We start from the raw sequence: 10,540 nt of genomic DNA on the forward strand, positions 1-10,540 counted from the left end.
TGACAAAGAAAAGCTTTTCAGTTGTCACTTTTGTTTGTTTTTGCCAAAAAGGCAACACTTTTCATTGAAATGAAACACTTTTCACAAAATTTCCTTTGGTGGAAAAACCCAATCTTTTCATCCATTTTTGATGGATAATTTTCAACCATGACTACTAAATACCTAAAAATCAAAACAGCTTATAAAAATCCAGGCTTACCATGAGTGACAAGTTTATGTTCAGTGCAATTTCAAATGTTCAGTAGTTCTTAAGCCAAGAAACACTATGGCTAAAAAATGTGTTGTGGGACCTTTAACTCTAGCAGCACCACTGTACCATGCTACAATGCAGAATTCAGATAAACCTATTCAAATGTTAAACATTCGTTGTTTAAGAGGTATATCAGTTTGTCATGAGGTAACATGAACGGAATTATCATAGTACTATTAAAAATGACTCATGATTATCTCATTATAGCTAAAAACAACTAATAACTTTTAATTGTCTTCTCTCTTAATAACTTTAAATTGCCTTTTCTTTTAAGCTTTCTATCACCATAACAAAAAGAATCATTACTGGTGTGCAGCACAGAGAGCCAACCCACAATTATCAGCAAAGTAATTAAAAAAATAAAATAAAGGGCAAAGAGCTTCTCAGACACTTGTACAAGAGACATGCTATAACTATTGATAACAGAGCTTTGAATTAAAGGCATAAATACATCACAATATGAATAGTAAATCTGTTTCAGGAACTGCTTAAGCACAACATTTTTCAGTTTGTCTTGTAAATTAAAATCTGACTGTACACATGTCTAAAATCAAATAGCCAACTTCTTCAATACCAAATTCATATATAAGTACAGAACCTTCATCCTTTGCCTTTGTTTTTAGACTAAGGAGTTGGGAGGGTGGGGGAAAAGCAACTGGTGCATTTGTTACTTCAGGTAAATCAGTCAACTCAATAAAAATGTACAGGTGTTGACAGCTTCTTCATGGTGGAGGGAATGGCTTTAGATGGATACATAGCAGACACGGGATGTAAATGCATACATTTTTCTTTTTCCACTTTTCAAAATCTAATAATTTTTAAATATGAAATATGAAAAAAAAATGGAAACAATAATGTTCAGATTATGTAGTAAGCTATTGGATCATATTTATGGCTGGTTTGTTTTAAAAAAAGGCAATTGTTAATAAAAGATCCATTTCACTTGAAAATGGGCCTGAATTTGCTCAAAAAATCCATTTATTTTACAAAATTTTCAACCAAAATAAGCCCATTTTCAAGTTTATAATGAAATGAAAAAAAGATCACTTGAATTTCAAGTAAATTTGCATTTTGTTTCAAGTACCTCACATCTCTTCATGCTAGACCTAGATATTTTCTGAGTATTCCAGTGTATATGTACAAACAATATACAGAGGTTACAACATTTTCACTTGTAGAATGCTGCTCACTTTTCTTGTCCAATATCACGCGCACACCTTAAATATTTCTGTTGTCATCCACATAGTTACTTATCTGTTTTCAAAGCAAGTAATAAGAATAAATAAATATAAGTGAATGCTGGAATGAATAATCTAGATGAGTTAGACTAGCAAATGACGTTGTCCCCTCCCTACACTTCAGAAACTGAACAACATTTTGAGCTGAAACTTCAAAGTGTTGTATATGCAGCTATTTTTGAGCACTAATGCAAGCCCTAATAGCCTGAGTCTATAGACCTTGGCTGGGAGGCTCACTATAAAATGCTACGTGGCTTATGCACCAAGAAGCTCAGACTCAGATGTGTATATATGAGGCAAATTCCATTCCGAGTTCCCCCTCGGATGGTGCAGCTCCAGCTGATCTCTAGCCTACAGGGAGAGGAATTAAGCAACGCAGACACAAAATGCAGAACACAATAGCTGTGACTTACAAAGATCTAGGACTAATATAACAAACAAAATATGGCCTTTTAACTTGACGCTATTATGAAAAACGACCAAAGCTGTCTTACAGTGTAGAGAGAGATTAGTGCTATGCTATATAGCTTTGATGGAACCACACATCATGTGCAGAGTTGGTTTCTCACAGTTTTGGAAGGATATAGAAAATACAGTGAAAATAAAATGAAAGATTTCAAAAGTGATGTAAGGTTTGGAGTGTAGGAAATACAAAGAGACTGATGGAGTGAAACTTGCACTAAACTCAGGTCATGTCAACTCTGCTGTGGCAGCAGGCATCAATGCAGTGGCATAAATTGAGCGGGTCAGCGTAGATGTAAGTACATCGATGTGAGATACCCTAGATACATTACCTAACTAGTGCATCTCAAGTAGTGCATCTCAGTGTGGCAGTGTAGACCAGGCCTCAGGATATGTCTACACTTCCACCGCGGCAGGCATTGATGCAGCGGTATAGATTGAGAGGGTCTTTGTAGACCCATTCAGTCAATAGGCGAATGCTCTGAATTAATCCACTTTCCTGAAAGGTGGAACTCAGGTAGCAGTGTGAAGACGCTGTGCTGCGTAGTCATAAATATGTATGTAACTAGCATATCTCATGTGGACCCAGCACGGCAGTATAGACCAGGCCTCAGTGAAGTCATGATCACCACCATGACATGTACATTCTGAGAACATAATAAAAATGAAATTAAGTAACTATTGGTAGCCTCAGAAAAGGATAAGACAAAGAGCAATGGCCCAAAACTAGAGAAGTAAAAGTCTGGGCTATATAGTAAAACAATGTGATTGATAGTGAAAGCAACTAAACAGTGGAATAGATTACCAAATGAAGGTGGGACAAGCAGGACTGCCCATATTTCCAAACAGGTTAGACAAAACAGTAATGAATATGTCTGCAAAATACTGACAGTCAGAATATGTAACTCAAATGGTTCTTTCTGGACTTGTCATTTATGATTCATTAGTGTTTGTTTTCCTGTGCAATGTGTTGATTTCCTTTTATAATTGCTTCTGAAACAGCTCCTAGGGCTGTAATATGATTGGATTTTTTTTTTTTTTTTTTTTTGCAGAGTATCGCACATGTTTCCTCCATCAAGTCTACTCCAGGATCCATTTTCAATGTATTTTATTATAGTTTGTATCAGTTCTAATCTCCAATGAGTTAAATGCTCCCAAGTGTTATGAATTAGCTTATTTATACTCTCCCCTGCCTGAACTGACTCTTTGAAATGGGATCCAAGAAGTACTATTACGGCTATAGATTGGAGGTTCAGATAATGAAGTCTGGACACCCAGAGGGCTGTCGCTTCAGAGTCTTCTTTATTTTTTACAGGTTTATGAATGAAAGAACATTTGAATTTCCCCTTCACTTTTTCTTCTTTGGAAATATGATCCACATGACAGTGGCAATACAGTAGTGATACAATGCCTGAGATAAAAAAGCTCTGACCTCAACGAGCCCAGTGAATCCATGTTTTAAAAAGAAAAAGTCACTTCAAATGTTTCAACGTAATTCAGAAGTTTAAAAGAAGCATTTAAGAAGAAAAAAGACTGAATTTTAAGGAGAAAAACAGAAGTAGGAAAAAAAATGGAGAGAAGAATTTAATCCTTAAATTCAGAAGAGTTGCAGATCAGTCAGGCATTGCTATTCTTCTGCACCCTCTACCAACCCTGATTCTCATCTCAAAGGCCTTTCAATTTTTTCTGACCCAGACCAAAAGCATCTAGGACTCTGGTAATTTAGTGCATGCAAAAGGCCTGAAGCAACTAGGTTATCGGTAAATTACTGCACAGAAGAAATCATCCCCTGATGCCCCTCCCACCACACACACGCCTGCCTCTGTTTTCCCATCTGCAAAGTAAGAATACTGCTACTTACTTCCAGGTAATATGCATAGGGTAAAAAAAAAATGTCTCCTCCCATATATATGGGACACTGAGACCCAGGCCTGGTCTAAACTGACAATATAGGTTGACAGAATGTGGCTTACGTCGATTAAAAAAAAGTATGCATCTCCACTGGCATGTCAGTTCCGCAGACCTAAATCGTGGTAAATTTTGACTTAATAAAACCACCTCCTCAAGTGGCATAGTGCTGAAGTTGAATTGCATGGGTCAAACAAGCATCAGTGTAGACAGAGCGCAACATAAATCAACGTCATTGGCCTCCAGGAGGTATCCCCTAATGCTGCATTGTGACCGCTCTGGACATTCGCACTCTGCTGCACTATGGCCACGTGGACAGGAAACAGCCCCTCCCCTGAAGCCCTGGGAAAGTTTGAATTTCCATGTTCTATTTGGTCAGCATGGAGAAATTGTAGCTGAACTGCTCATGGCAACTTGCATGCTCCAGACACGCTCCAGCATGGACTCTACCTGAGGTCTTGTATATCATCAGCTTGTGGGGTGAAGAATCTGTTCTGGCTCAGCTCCGAGCCAGCAAAAGAAATTTCGATATGTACGAAAAGATATTGCATGATATGGTGGAGAAGGGCCACAACAGGGACTCGCAGCAGAGCCACGTTAAAATCAAAGAGCTGAGGCAAGTATATCAGAAAACTAAGGAGGCAAATAGTCATGCTGGCTTGTCAGCAAAGACATGCCGCTTTCATGAGGAGCTGCATGCAATTCTTGGCAGTGACCCCACCACTGTATCACCACACAGCATAGATACCTCCACAGAATCCCAGTCCAGAGGAATGAGGAAGAGAAGGAGGAGGAGGAGGAGGAGGAGGTGAACAGGGGGCAGAAGAGCGGGATATCCATTCTTCCTGAGAACCAGGACCTGTTTGTTACCCCAGAGCAGCCCAGCCAGACACAGGAGAGCATGACCGATACCAAGGAAGGCACATCTGGTGAGTGTGTATAGCAAATCACATTTCTGTGGCTATAGCCCCAGTCCACCTTCTGATTTCTTGGAAAAAAGGAGTTTGTTTTTTTGTGGGGATGGAGTTCCTGGGTGTTGGTCCACTTATGCAGAGGGTTATCCCCAGAACAGACACTTTATGTGCACAGGAATGCTCCAAGAATCTTCCCAGGATATCTCCAGGAAACTTTCTGCAATCCTTTGCAGATGGTTTCTGGGGAGGGCAGTCTTATTTCTTTCGACACAGTAGGATAATTTTTCCCACCACTCTGCTATTAAATGAGCAGGCATCATTGCGGAACATAGTATAGCAGCATAAGGGCCAGGCCTGTACCCAGTTGCTTGCAGCAAATCTTCTCTTACTGCCTGTGTTACCCTCAGGAGACTGATATCACAAATTGTCACCTAAGGAAGATGGTGCAAGTTTACAGTACCCGAACAATATAGTAACTACGTGTTATTCCCCTGCCACGGACGGTATCCTGGGCCCCAAAACAGACAATTCCTAGACAAGACATTGTTGGCCTGGGTGTTAGACATCCAGGAACGGGTGCCCCTATTTTTTCTCCAGTGACACTTGACCCACACCCTCCTCCAATCCCTTTGGACCACCTCCTCTCAGACTGGTCTTTGGGATGGTAAAGGGGAGCCCAGTGGTCCTTGGTTAATTGTGGATTGGGGAGTTTAGTGCTATGGAGACTTTCCTATAGTGGATGCAAAGGCCCCTTATTTACCATCTCTGCAATGCCACTCCAACCTGTGCAATAGGTACAGATTGGTATGCGAGTCTGGTTTTGCCTTGTGAATATGAAGGGGAGTTCTTTTTACATTGTAACATTTCTTTTCGTCCACAGGCCCAGCTAACAACGGAAACTTTGTGCTTTGCTTTCCTTACAGCGGAGACCTCGGCCTTCACCCCTGCCTTTCCCAGATTAGAAGGTGAAAAAAAAACCCTTGGGATGACATGTTCAAAGAACTAATGAACGCCTCCATGGCTGCTGACACAGAGCTTAGAGCTTGGAGAATGTCATTGTCAGAAAAACTGAACATGGATATGGAAAACAGAAAATCAGCCCAGAAGCAGGAGCGTGCAATGCAACAGGAGTTGTTGCATATTCTGAGGGATCAGTCAGACATGCTGAGGCATATGGTAGAGCTCCAAGAAGAGCAGGCAGGACAGACTCCTTCTGCAGCCCCTGCAAAATGCTCAACCAACAAGCTGTTTCCCAGCCCCCACCCGCAAGCACTGTAGGAGGAGTTTGAGCAGGGTGCAGTACGTGCTCCATCCACATCAGTGGAGGGGAGCAGAAAGAGGTGACGGCCCCTTTAAGAACTGGGAATGTGTGTACTTTGCTGTTTGCACAGTCACACTTTGCTCTGGATGCCCAAGCAGCCTTATGAGAATGTTAAATTATTATCCTTGCCCCCCATTGTAACAGATCACCAATAAAACTTTTCTGCTTTAAAAAACATTACTCTTTATTCATCGAAAGCTCAGGGATTGTCAGCAGGGAAAGAAGGGGAGGGGAACGATGGTGTGAGGGTGGGGGATCGGAAGGGAAGACACAGCTCTGACAGATATACATTACTGCAGTTCATTGCAAAAATGGGTTTTCAGTGCTTCCCTGAGGTGCAGCGCTCCACGGTTTGCTATCAGCATAGCACTGGTATCTGGCTGCTCAAAATTTGCAGCCAGCCTATCAGCCTCCATGACCCAACCCTGCAGGAACTTTTCCCCCTTTGTTTCACACACATTATGGACCACACAGCAGGCAATGATAACAGTTGAGATATTGCATTCACTGAGGTCTACGCTAGTGAGCAAATTGCACCATCTTGCCTTTAAGTGGCCAAATGAACATTCCACCACCATTCTGCACTTGCTGAACCAATTATTGAAACACTCCTTCTCACAAAGGGTAAGAAGGATCCCCCAGGATCACTATTGGCATTTCAACATTGCCAATATTTATTTTTTGGTCAGGGAAGAAAGTGCCCACCTGCATCTTTTTGAACAGACCTGAGTTCCTAAAGGTGCGCGCATCATGCACCTTTCCAGACCACCCCACACTGATGTCAGTGAAATGTCCACTGTGATCCCCAAGGCCCTGCAACACCATTGAAAAGTATCCCTTTCGGTTTATGTACTCTGTGGCAAGGTGGTCCGGTGCTAAGATAGTGCTATGCATTCCATCAGTCACCCCCGCCACAGTTTGGGAACCCATCCACTATGTCCTGCATGTTTCCCAAAGTCACCAGCCTTCTTAACAGAAGTCTATTGATGGCCCTGCATACTTGCATCACAGCAGATCCCACTGTGGATTTACCGACTCCGAATTGATTCCCAACTGACCGGAAGCAGTCTCAGGTTGCTAGCTTCCACAGAGCAATGGCCACTCGTTTCTCCACTGTCAGAGCAGGCCGCAAGCGAGTAGTCATGTGCTTCAGGTCTGGGGACAGCTCTGCGCAAAGTTCAATGAAAGTGGCCTTTCACATATGAAAGTTCTGCAGCCACTGATCATCATCCCACACCTTCATAAAGATGCGATTCCATTAATCTGTGCTTGTTTCCCGGGAGCAGAACCAGCACTCCACCAACTGAAGATGACGCATGACAGCATGCAGCAAACAGGAATTGTTTCGTTCTATGGCTTGTAGCAGGGCGGCTTCAGTAACATTGCAATTTTCAGTGCTGCGGCTCCTGTCTCACTCCTGAAAACACTGCAGGATAAGTCATGAGGTGTTTGTGGTGCTCACAATGATAGTGCACAGCTACGCAGGTTCCATGCCTTTCTGGGAATGGCGTGTACATGGCAAAGATGGGTTTGGAAAATGGGGTGAAAAAATGTTCGTCTGTTTGTTTTGGACAAGAGGGTGGGGAGAGAAAGCACGTTGCATCATGGGAGGATGACAACTTTCCCAAAAGGCACTGAGGGTAGTTTCACGGTGGAATAGCTACCCACAGTGCACTGCTTTGATTATCAATGCAAATGTGGCTGGTGTGGACACAAACCCCCGACGCAATGCACGTGGCGTGATCATGCGCCTCTGACTTTGTAAATTCGATGGGTGAAAGACGACTCAAATTAAATCAACTTCAGTGTAGGTATATCCCCAGAGATGTTAAGAGACATGCCTGGAAGGCACTGTGACCTAATAGATTAGGCATGGAACTGTCTCTGTTCTGAGCCCCCTCTCCCTCAAGCTTTCCATGCAACCTGAAACATAGTATGTAACTTTTGAGCGCCTTGGAAATGAGGGTAATGATACTGAGGTATTCAATTATGTTTCTAAAGTACTTTTATAAGTGCAACACCTTACTAAGCCTGGTCAGTTGAAGAGGTGGTGGTAATGCCCAGCACATCCACTCCCATAAGTTTTTGATTCTTTGTAAACCCTCAAATGATAAAATAAAACTATTTTCCACAACATTTTGTTGAAACTGTTAACATTTTGTAAAATTGCTCCAGTGTCATAAAACTTTCCTGAAATTGAAAACAAGCAAATGTTAACAATACAAAATTGTTCATTACAAACATTTTGCCTAATGCCAATTACAAGAATGTCAATGCCCATCTTTCTGCGGCTACCATACCTAATAACTTAAAGAATACATTTATGTTACCTAATTCATTAGTGTTTGCTCATTAGTTCTTCCATCTGATGGGCACCCAGAATAGTTATGAACAGTTTGTGGCAACATGCTGTTGATGTAGGGACCATAATATCAGCCTTAATGGTGCTGATAAGCTTCATAAAGAAAAGCATAGCATTCAGAAAGGAAAAAGTATACCCAGAGGCTTGTTTTATAAGAAACTGTAAATAATAGGACAATGCAGACCTAAATACAACACTGAGGCTATGTCTACACTGACGGTGGCAAAGTCGCCGCCGTCAGATCAACTTATCTGGATCGACTGAGCGGCCAGTGAAGACCTGCTTAATCGATCCAGAAGTCGACGCTATTAATCCACCCTTGCAAGTGGCATAGTGCTGTGTCGACGGGAACACAGTTCCCATCGTCGCAGTGCAGTGAAGACAGCCTGCAGAAGAAAAGCACAGCAGTCGACGGGAGTTACGCAAGTTTTCTGTGTAGTTTGTGTAACTCCCGTCGACTGCCGCCGAATCGTCGGGGTAAGTGTAGACCAAGCCTAAATAAATTGTCTTCATATTTTCAGACTTATAATTCATTGCCAAAAGTTCTGTTATCAACCACATTATGCTGAAATCATGATCCTGGGGCTTGAATTACTCAGGAGATAAATTCTCTGGTATGCACATTGCAGTAGTACGTTCTGATCCAGAACAGGAATGTATGAAATACTCGGTGATCTCAATTCAGTTTCTATAATTTGTCACTTGACACTGCCCACCAGACATGAGTTATGTGTTTGTGTGTGTGTGTGTGTGTGTGTGTTTAAATATACACACACGAATATACTGCATAAAAGCATCACCATATAGGAATACCTATAGTCAAAGTTGCATAAACACTTCCATTCTCAGACATTATTTTTACCTGTTTATAGCTTTGTCAATATTTTGTCAATATTCAGCCACTTTTGAGAACAGGGTGAAAAACATACCCTTTTACTCATTTATAAGATAATATTACAACCTTTTTTCTAAGCACTGTCTGGGCATCCAGAATTTCTGAACCTAAGACCATTTAGTATAAAGCACTTTCAACAGGAAAAACACTTCTATTGTGCCTGTTACTGTTTTCATTAGTATAAAATATGCTTGTACTGATTACTAGAAACACCACAATGCACCCAAAGATCTGGATGTGTCCATTCCAGTATTTTTCTGGTCTCAACCTTGTCATCCTTCACCATCAGGACAGCCTGTCAGCTCCCGCCTCCCAGTGACACATATGTTTTATTGATGGTTACAATGAAAATGAGAAAAGGTTCCCAACCCAAAGAAAAAGAGTTCTCCCACCCCCATGCTTTCTTGAAACCAATTTTTAAAAAGCTGCATTGCTGTATGTGAGACACACCGTGCAGAGCTCAACTTGTTAGGTCATCAGACTATAGCATCATGGGACCCCTTCCCACAAATAGTAGGTTAAATAACGATGGTTGTTTACCAGTCCAGATCCAGTGTCACCAAGTGTGGATTACAAGATGCTTCATGCTGAGTCTGTGTTCCTATTCCTTTAGAAGTACCCAGATACCATGGTAAGTAGCACTTTGGAAATAGATATAGACAGTCCACATTTTGCAGGTCATAAGAAGTTAGATGGTTTAAGATTATCTGATCTAGTATCGCGGAAACATGAATTTAAGGAAGGAGTAGGCAATGAAGAAATTAAAACAATACTGTATTTCATTAAACAGAAAATACATAATTATAAGACGAATTAACTGGCAAGGACATCTATATGTATACATGACCAAGTTCAGCTCTTATTTACACCAGTGTCATATGGAGCTGTATTCAGTGGATACGATGGAGTTGTATCACTGTGCTTGTATTTTGTGGTGATCTTATTCATTTGTATTTTTTTCAACTTCTATCCACAATTCTAAAAGCATTTTTAAAACACTAGAGATTTAAGCCTCATAACTCTTTGATTTTATTAAGAGACAGGGAAACTGAGGCACAGATAAGTTAAAATCCTCATGTGATATGACTATATCATTCTGCTTTTTTCTAAATGTAAAACAAATATAACTATTGAACATTTGTTCCTTTTCTGACCCCTTAATGATCTAGAGCATGTAGTGGATTGCACCC

This window comes from Emydura macquarii, unplaced genomic scaffold (genome assembly GCF_026122565.2).
Source record: "Emydura macquarii macquarii isolate MOO-44397 ecotype Brisbane River unplaced genomic scaffold, CSIRO-AGI_Emac_v2 contig_383, whole genome shotgun sequence".
NCBI lineage: Eukaryota > Metazoa > Chordata > Testudines > Chelidae > Emydura > Emydura macquarii.